At 67.9% G+C, this 9,314-nt stretch overlaps 1 long non-coding RNA gene across 1 annotated transcript; it reads left to right on the plus strand.

Moving 5' to 3' along the window:
* The first annotated feature begins 352 nt into the window (after positions 1–352).
* On the plus strand, positions 353–8,340 carry LOC132659099 (uncharacterized). The gene is made up of 2 exons (XR_009599066.1): positions 353–961; positions 1,663–8,340. It is a non-coding gene; the product is annotated as an uncharacterized LOC132659099 (long non-coding RNA).
* Positions 8,341–9,314: the final 974 nt, after the last annotated feature.

Genomic DNA, 9,314 nt, shown 5'->3' on the forward strand with positions numbered 1-9,314 from the left:
CCTGCTCCTTCCTGGGAAGGAGCCTAGCTGTGAGGCAAGTTGGGCCAGGCCTCGCAGGCAGAGCAGCTCGCGCCGCAACTCTGCCAGAATCGGCCTCTGAGCAGGGCTGGAGCTCTCCGTCCTGGAGGCGCAACTCGGCTCCAGCCAAGTAGGGCTTGAGCCAAACGGGCTGGGCTGCCTCCTTCTTCCCTCGAGGAGGCTCGCCTCCCCACCAGCCGTTCACTCGGCTCCAAGGGGGGGGCGCTCTGAGCCTCCTGCCGGTCTTGGCTCAGGGGCTGCTTGCCCTGAGCTGGGGCTGTGGGCGGGAGCCCAGGCACGCAGGGGCAGGCCCCAACCAGCTGCACACGTCTCTGCTGGGGAGGAGAGCGCTAGGGAAGCTACGTGTGTGAGGCAGCTGCTGGGCGCCCAGGGAGTCAGCCTCCGGGTGTGTGGGGCTGCAGACCCCAGCCAGGGACCCTGGGAGCCTGGTGCACTCCGTGCAGCGCTGAGTCTGGGCGGCCAAGCAACGGCTGGAGGAGCCCTGCACTAGCCCTTCCCTTCGCTCACACAGAGCTCTTCCTGCTGGAGCCCTTGGCAGTGTGCAAGCCACCGTCCCCTAAGCCCTCCCCAAGGACGCCTGGGGCCTAGGTGCAAAGGCAAGGCAGGAGCGGAGCTGAGGTCAGGAAGGCGCCAGTGGCGTCTCCCAGCGCGCGCAGCCTGCTCCTTCCTGGGAAGGAAGCCTAGCTGTGAGGCAAGTCTGGGCAAGGCTCGCCCAGGGCAGAGCAGCCTCGCGCCAGCAACTCTGCCAGATCGGGCCTCTGAGCAGAGCTGGAGCTCTGCCGTCCTGGAGGCGCACTCGGCTCCAGCCAAGTAGGGCTTGAGCCAAACGAGGCTGGGCTGCCTCTTCTTCCCTCGAGGAGGCTCGCCTCCCCGCCAGCCGTTCACTCGGCTTCCAGGTGGGGGCGCTCTGCGCCTCCTGCAGGTCTTGGCTCAGGGGCTGCTTGCCCTGAGCTGGGGCTGGGGGCGGGAGCCCAGGCACGCAGGGGCAGGCCCCAACCAGCTGCACACGTCTCTGCTGGGGAGGAGAGCGCTAGGGAAGCTACGTGTGTGAGGCAGCTGCTGGGCGCCCAGGGAGTCAGCCTCCGGGTGTGTGGGGCTGCAGACCCCAGCCAGGGACCCTGGGAGCCTGGTGCACTCCGTGCAGCGCTGAGTCTGGGCGGCCAAGCAACGGCTGGAGGAGCCCTGCACTAGCCTTTTCCTTCGCTCACACAGAGCTCTTCCTGCTGGAGCCCTTGGCAGTGTGCAAGCCACCGTCCCCTAAGCCCTCCCCAAGGACGCCTGGGGCCTAGGTGCAAAGGCAAGGCAGGAGCGGAGCTGAGGTCAGGAAGGCGCCAGTGGCGTCTCCCAGCCGCGCGCAGCCTGCTCCTTCCTGGGAAGGAAGCCTAGCTGTGAGGCAAGTCTGGGCAAGGCTCGCCCAGGGCAGAGCAGCCTCGCGCCAGCAACTCTGCCAGATCGGGCCTCTGAGCAGAGCTGGAGCTCTGCCGTCCTGGAGGCGCACTCGGCTCCAGCCAAGTAGGGCTTGAGCCAAACGAGGCTGGGCTGCCTCTTCTTCCCTCCAGGAGGCTCGCCTCCCCGCCAGCCGTTCACTAGGCTTTCAATTGGGGCGCTCTGCGCCTCCTGCAGGTCTTGGCTCAGGGGCTGCTTGCCCTGAGCTGGGGCTGTGGGCGGGAGCCCAGGCACGCAGGGGCAGGCCCCAACCAGCTGCACACGTCTCTGCTGGGGAGGAGAGCGCTAGGGAAGCTACGTGTGTGAGGCAGCTGCTGGGCGCCCAGGGAGTCAGCCTCCGGGTGTGTGGGGCTGCAGACCCCAGCCAGGGACCCTGGGAGCCTGGTGCACTCCGTGCAGCGCTGAGTCTGGGCGGCCAAGCAACGGCTGGAGGAGCCCTGCACTAGCCCTTTCCTTCGCTCACACAGAGCTCTTCCTGCTGGAGCCCTTGGCAGTGTGCAAGCCACCGTCCCCTAAGCCCTCCCCAAGGACGCCTGGGGCCTAGGTGCAAAGGCAAGGCAGGAGCGGAGCTGAGGTCAGGAAGGCGCCAGTGGCGTCTCCCAGCCGCGCGCAGCCTGCTCCTTCCTGGGAAGGAAGCCTAGCTGTGAGGCAAGTCTGGGCAAGGCTCGCCCAGGGCAGAGCAGCCTCGCGCCAGCAACTCTGCCAGATCGGGCCTCTGAGCAGAGCTGGAGCTCTGCCGTCCTGGAGGCGCACTCGGCTCCAGCCAAGTAGGGCTTGAGCCAAACGAGGCTGGGCTGCCTCTTCTTCCCTCGAGGAGGCTCGCCTCCCCGCCAGCTCTTCACTCGGCTTCCAGGTGGGGGCGCTCTGCGCCTCCTGCAGGTCTTGGCTCAGGGGCTGCTTGCCCTGAGCTGGGGCTGTGGGCGGGAGCCCAGGCACGCAGGGGCAGGCCCCAACCAGCTGCACACGTCTCTGCTGGGGAGGAGAGCGCTAGGGAAGCTACGTGTGTGAGGCAGCTGCTGGGCGCCCAGGGAGTCAGCCTCCGGGTGTGTGGGGCTGCAGACCCCAGCCAGGGACCCTGGGAGCCTGGTGCACTCCGTGCAGCGCTGAGTCTGGGCGGCCAAGCAACGGCTGGAGGAGCCCTGCACTAGCCCTTTCCTTCGCTCACACAGAGCTCTTCCTGCTGGAGCCCTTGGCAGTGTGCAAGCCACCGTCCCCTAAGCCCTCCCCAAGGACGCCTGGGGCCTAGGTGCAAAGGCAAGGCAGGAGCGGAGCTGAGGTCAGGAAGGCGCCAGTGGCGTCTCCCAGCCGCGCGCAGCCTGCTCCTTCCTGGGAAGGAAGCCTAGCTGTGAGGCAAGTCTGGGCAAGGCTCGCCCAGGGAAGAGCAGCCTCGCGCCAGCAACTCTGCCAGATCGGGCCTCTGAGCAGAGCTGGAGCTCTGCCGTCCTGGAGGCGCACTCGGCTCCAGCCAAGTAGGGCTTGAGCCAAACGAGGCTGGGCTGCCTCTTCTTCCCTCGAGGAGGCTCGCCTCCCCGCCAGCTGTTCACTCGGCTTCCAGGTGGGGGCGCTCTGCGCCTCCTGCAGGTCTTGGCTCAGGGGCTGCTTGCCCTGAGCTGGGGCTGTGGGCGGGAGCCCAGGCACGCAGGGGCAGGCCCCAACCAGCTGCACACGTCTCTGCTGGGGAGGAGAGCGCTAGGGAAGCTACGTGTGTGAGGCAGCTGCTGGGCGCCCAGGGAGTCAGCCTCCGGGAGTTTGGGGCTGCAGACCCCAGCCAGGGAACCTGGGAGCCTGGTGCACTCCGTGCAGCGCTGAGTCTGGGCGGCCAAGCAACGGCTGGAGGAGCCCTGCACTAGCCCTTTCCTTCGCTCACACAGAGCTCTTCCTGCTGGAGCCCTTGGCAGTGTGCAAGCCACCGTCCCCTAAGCCCTCCCCAAGGACGCCTGGGGCCTAGGTGCAAAGGCAAGGCAGGAGCGGAGCTGAGGTCAGGAAGGCGCCAGTGGCGTCTCCCAGCCGCGCGCAGCCTGCTCCTTCCTGGGAAGGAAGCCTAGCTGTGAGGCAAGTCTGGGCAAGGCTCGCCCAGGGCAGAGCAGCCTCGCGCCAGCAACTCTGCCAGATCGGGCCTCTGAGCAGAGCTGGAGCTCTGCCGTCCTGGAGGCGCACTCGGCTCCAGCCAAGTAGGGCTTGAGCCAAACGAGGCTGGGCTGCCTCTTCTTCCCTCGAGGAGGCTCGCCTCCCCGCCAGCCGTTCACTCGGCTTCCAGGTGGGGGCGCTCTGCGCCTCCTGCAGGTCTTGGCTCAGGGGCTGCTTGCCCTGAGCTGGGGCTGTGGGCGGGAGCCCAGGCACGCAGGGGCAGGCCCCAACCAGCTGCACACGTCTCTGCTGGGGAGGAGAGCGCTAGGGAAGCTACGTGTGTGAGGCAGCTGCTGGGCGCCCAGGGAGTCAGCCTCCGGGTGTGTGGGGCTGCAGACCCCAGCCAGGGACCCTGGGAGCCTGGTGCACTCCGTGCAGCGCTGAGTCTGGGCGGCCAAGCAACGGCTGGAGGAGCCCTGCACTAGCCCTTTCCTTCGCTCACACAGAGCTCTTCCTGCTGGAGCCCTTGGCAGTGTGCAAGCCACCGTCCCCTAAGCCCTCCCCAAGGACGCCTGGGGCCTAGGTGCAAAGGCAAGGCAGGAGCGGAGCTGAGGTCAGGAAGGCGCCAGTGGCGTCTCCCAGCCGCGCGCAGCCTGCTCCTTCCTGGGAAGGAAGCCTAGCTGTGAGGCAAGTCTGGGCAAGGCTCGCCCAGGGCAGAGCAGCCTCGCGCCAGCAACTCTGCCAGATCGGGCCTCTGAGCAGAGCTGGAGCTCTGCCGTCCTGGAGGCGCACTCGGCTCCAGCCAAGTAGGGCTTGAGCCAAACGAGGCTGGGCTGCCTCTTCTTCCCTCGAGGAGGCTCGCCTCCCCGCCAGCCGTTCACTCGGCTTCCAGGTGGGGGCGCTCTGCGCCTCCTGCAGGTCTTGGCTCAGGGGCTGCTTGCCCTGAGCTGGGGCTGTGGGCGGGAGCCCAGGCACGCAGGGGCAGGCCCCAACCAGCTGCACACGTCTCTGCTGGGGAGGAGAGCGCTAGGGAAGCTACGTGTGTGAGGCAGCTGCCGGGCGCCCAGGGAGTCAGCCTCCGGGTGTGTGGGGCTGCAGACCCCAGCCAGGGACCCTGGGAGCCTGGTGCACTCCGTGCAGCGCTGAGTCTGGGCGGCCAAGCAACGGCTGGAGGAGCCCTGCACTAGCCCTTTCCTTCGCTCACACAGAGCTCTTCCTGCTGGAGCCCTTGGCAGTGTGCAAGCCACCGTCCCCTAAGCCCTCCCCAAGGACGCCTGGGGCCTAGGTGCAAAGGCAAGGCAGGAGCGGAGCTGAGGTCAGGAAGGCGCCAGTGGCGTCTCCCAGCCGCGCGCAGCCTGCTCCTTCCTGGGAAGGAAGCCTAGCTGTGAGGCAAGTCTGGGCAAGGCTCGCCCAGGGCAGAGCAGCCTCGCGCCAGCAACTCTGCCAGATCGGGCCTCTGAGCAGAGCTGGAGCTCTGCCGTCCTGGAGGCGCACTCGGCTCCAGCCAAGTAGGGCTTGAGCCAAACGAGGCTGGGCTGCCTCTTCTTCCCTCGAGGAGGCTCGCCTCCCCGCCAGCCGTTCACTCGGCTTCCAGGTGGGGGCGCTCTGCGCCTCCTGCAGGTCTTGGCTCAGGGGCTGCTTGCCCTGAGCTGGGGCTGTGGGCGGGAGCCCAGGCACGCAGGGGCAGGCCCCAACCAGCTGCACACGTCTCTGCTGGGGAGGAGAGCGCTAGGGAAGCTACGTGTGTGAGGCAGCTGCTGGGCGCCCAGGGAGTCAGCCTCCGGGTGTGTGGGGCTGCAGACCCCAGCCAGGGACCCTGGGAGCCTGGTGCACTCCGTGCAGCGCTGAGTCTGGGCGGCCAAGCAACGGCTGGAGGAGCCCTGCACTAGCCCTTCCCTTCGCTCACACAGAGCTCTTCCTGCTGGAGCCCTTGGCAGTGTGCAAGCCACCGTCCCCTAAGCCCTCCCCAAGGACGCCTGGGGCCTAGGTGCAAAGGCAAGGCAGGAGCGGAGCTGAGGTCAGGAAGGCGCCAGTGGCGTCTCCCAGCCGCGCGCAGCCTGCTCCTTCCTGGGAAGGAAGCCTAGCTGTGAGGCAAGTCTGGGCAAGGCTCGCCCAGGGCAGAGCAGCCTCGCGCCAGCAACTCTGCCAGATCGGGCCTCTGAGCAGAGCTGGAGCTCTGCCGTCCTGGAGGCGCACTCGGCTCCAGCCAAGTAGGGCTTGAGCCAAACGAGGCTGGGCTGCCTCTTCTTCCCTCGAGGAGGCTCGCCTCCCCGCCAGCTGTTCACTCGGCTTCCAGGTGGGGGCGCTCTGCGCCTCCTGCAGGTCTTGGCTCAGGGGCTGCTTGCCCTGAGCTGGGGCTGTGGGCGGGAGCCCAGGCACGCAGGGGCAGGCCCCAACCAGCTGCACACGTCTCTGCTGGGGAGGAGAGCGCTAGGGAAGCTACGTGTGTGAGGCAGCTGCTGGGCGCCCAGGGAGTCAGCCTCCGGGTGTGTGGGGCTGCAGACCCCAGCCAGGGGCCCTGGGAGCCTGGTGCACTCCGTGCAGCGCTGAGTCTGGGCGGCCAAGCAACGGCTGGAGGAGCCCTGCACTAGCCCTTTCCTTCGCTCACACAGAGCTCTTCCTGCTGGAGCCCTTGGCAGTGTGCAAGCCACCGTCCCCTAAGCCCTCCCCAAGGACGCCTGGGGCCTAGGTGCAAAGGCAAGGCAGGAGCGGAGCTGAGGTCAGGAAGGCGCCAGTGGCGTCTCCCAGCCGCGCGCAGCCTGCTCCTTCCTGGGAAGGAAGCCTAGCTGTGAGGCAAGTCTGGGCAAGGCTCGCCCAGGGCAGAGCAGCCTCGCGCCAGCAACTCTGCCAGATCGGGCCTCTGAGCAGAGCTGGAGCTCTGCCGTCCTGGAGGCGCACTCGGCTCCAGCCAAGTAGGGCTTGAGCCAAACGAGGCTGGGCTGCCTCTTCTTCCCTCGAGGAGGCTCGCCTCCCCGCCAGCCGTTCACTCGGCTTCCAGGTGGGGGCGCTCTGCGCATCCTGCAGGTCTTGGCTCAGGGGCTGCTTGCCCTGAGCTGGGGCTGTGGGCGGGAGCCCAGGCACGCAGGGGCAGGCCCCAACCAGCTGCACACGTCTCTGCTGGGGAGGAGAGCGCTAGGGAAGCTACGTGTGTGAGGCAGCTGCTGGGCGCCCAGGGAGTCAGCCTCCGGTGTGTGGGGCTGCAGACCCCAGCCAGGGACCCTGGGAGCCTGGTGCACTCCGTGCAGCGCTGAGTCTGGGCGGCCAAGCAACGGCTGGAGGAGCCCTGCACTAGCCCTTTCCTTCGCTCACACAGAGCTCTTCCTGCTGGAGCCCTTGGCAGTGTGCAAGCCACCGTCCCCTAAGCCCTCCCCAAGGACGCCTGGGGCCTAGGTGCAAAGGCAAGGCAGGAGCGGAGCTGAGGTCAGCAAGGCGCCAGTGGCGTCTCCCAGCCACGCGCAGCCTGCTCCTTCCTGGGAAGGAAGCCTAGCTGTGAGGCAAGTCTGGGCAAGGCTCGCCCAGGGCAGAGCAGCCTCGCGCCAGCAACTCTGCCAGATCGGGCCTCTGAGCAGAGCTGGAGCTCTGCCGTCCTGGAGGCGCACTCGGCTCCAGCCAAGTAGGGCTTGAGCCAAACGAGGCTGGGCTGCCTCTTCTTCCCTCGAGGAGGCTCGCCTCCCCGCCAGCCGTTCACTCGGCTTCCAGGTGGGGGCGCTCTGCGCCTCCTGCAGGTCTTGGCTCAGGGGCTGCTTGCCCTGAGCTGGGGCTGTGGGCGGGAGCCCAGGCACGCAGGGGCAGGCCCCAACCAGCTGCACACGTCTCTGCTGGGGAGGAGAGCGCTAGGGAAGCTACGTGTGTGAGGCAGCTGCTGGGCGCCCAGGGAGTCAGCCTCCGGGTGTGTGGGGCTGCAGACCCCAGCCAGGGACCCTGGGAGCCTGGTGCACTCCGTGCAGCGCTGAGTCTGGGCGGCCAAGCAACGGCTGGAGGAGCCCTGCACTAGCCCTTCCCTTCGCTCACACAGAGCTCTTCCTGCTGGAGCCCTTGGCAGTGTGCAAGCCACCGTCCCCTAAGCCCTCCCCAAGGACGCCTGGGGCCTAGGTGCAAAGGCAAGGCAGGAGCGGAGCTGAGGTCAGGAAGGCGCCAGTGGCGTCTCCCAGCCGCGCGCAGCCTGCTCCTTCCTGGGAAAGAAGCCTAGCTGTGAGCAAGTCTGGGCAAGGCTCGCCCAGGGCAGAGCAGCCTCGCGCCAGCAACTCTGCCAGATCGGGCCTCTGAGCAGAGCTGGAGCTCTGCCGTCCTGGAGGCGCACTCGGCTCCAGCCAAGTAGGGCTTGAGCCAAACGAGGCTGGGCTGCCTCTTCTTCCCTCGAGGAGGCTCGCCTCCCCGCCAGCTGTTCACTCGGCTTCCAGGTGGGGGCGCTCTGCGCCTCCTGCAGGTCTTGGCTCAGGGGCTGCTTGCCCTGAGCTGGGGCTGTGGGCGGGAGCCCAGGCACGCAGGGGCAGGCCCCAACCAGCTGCACACGTCTCTGCTGGGGAGGAGAGCGCTAGGGAAGCTACGTGTGTGAGGCAGCTGCTGGGCGCCCAGGGAGTCAGCCTCCGGGTGTGTGGGGCTGCAGACCCCAGCCAGGGACCCTGGGAGCCTGGTGCACTCCGTGCAGCGCTGAGTCTGGGCGGCCAAGCAACGGCTGGAGGAGCCCTGCACTAGCCCTTTCCTTCGCTCACACAGAGCTCTTCCTGCTGGAGCCCTTGGCAGTGTGCAAGCCACCGGCCCCTAAGCCCTCCCCAAGGACGCCTGGGGCCTAGGTGCAAAGGCAAGGCAGGAGCGGAGCTGAGGTCAGGAAGGCGCCAGTGGCGTCTCCCAGCCGCGCGCAGCCTGCTCCTTCCTGGGAAGGAAGCCTAGCTGTGAGGCAAGTCTGGGCAAGGCTCGCCCAGGGCAAAGCAGCCTCGCGCCAGCAACTCTGCCAGATCGGGCCTCTGAGCAGAGCTGGAGCTCTGCCGTCCTGGAGGCGCACTCGGCTCCAGCCAAGTAGGGCTTGAGCCAAACGAGGCTGGGCTGCCTCTTCTTCCCTCGAGGAGGCTCGCCTCCCCGCCAGCCGTTCACTCGGCTTCCAGGTGGGGCGCTCTGCGCCTCCTGCAGGTCTTGGCTCAGGGGCTGCTTGCCCTGAGCTGGGGCTGTGGGCGGGAGCCCAGGCACGCAGGGCAGGCCCCAACCAGCTGCACACGTCTCTGCTGGGGAGGAGAGCGCTAGGGAAGCTACGTGTGTGAGGCAGCTGCTGGGCGCCCAGGGAGTCAGCCTCCGGGTGTGTGGGCTGCAGACCCCAGCCAGGGACCCTGGGAGCCTGGTGCACTCCGTGCAGCGCTGAGTCTGGCGGCCAAGCAACGGCTGGAGGAGCCCTGCACTAGCCCTTCCCTTCGCTCACACAGAGCTCTTCCTGCTGGAGCCCTTGGCAGTGTGCAAGCCACCGTCCCCTAAGCCCTCCCCAAGGACGCCTGGGGCCTAGGTGCAAAGGCAAGGCAGGAGCGGAGCTGAGGTCAGGAAGGCGCCAGTGGCGTCTCCCAGCCGCGCTCAGCCTGCTCCTTCCTGGGAAGGAAGCCTAGCTGTGAGGCAAGTCTGGGCAAGGCTCGCCCAGGGCAGAGCAGCCTCGCGCCAGCAACTCTGCCAGATTGGGCCTCTGAGCAAGCTGGAGCTCTGCCGTCCTGGAGGCGCACTCGGCTCCAGCCAAGTAGGGCTTGAGCAAACGAGGCTGGGCCTGCCCTCTTCTCCTCGAGGAA

The sequence above is a fragment of the Ovis aries genome, unplaced genomic scaffold (genome assembly GCF_016772045.2).
Source record: "Ovis aries strain OAR_USU_Benz2616 breed Rambouillet unplaced genomic scaffold, ARS-UI_Ramb_v3.0 scaffold_1215, whole genome shotgun sequence".
Taxonomy (NCBI): domain Eukaryota; kingdom Metazoa; phylum Chordata; class Mammalia; order Artiodactyla; family Bovidae; genus Ovis; species Ovis aries.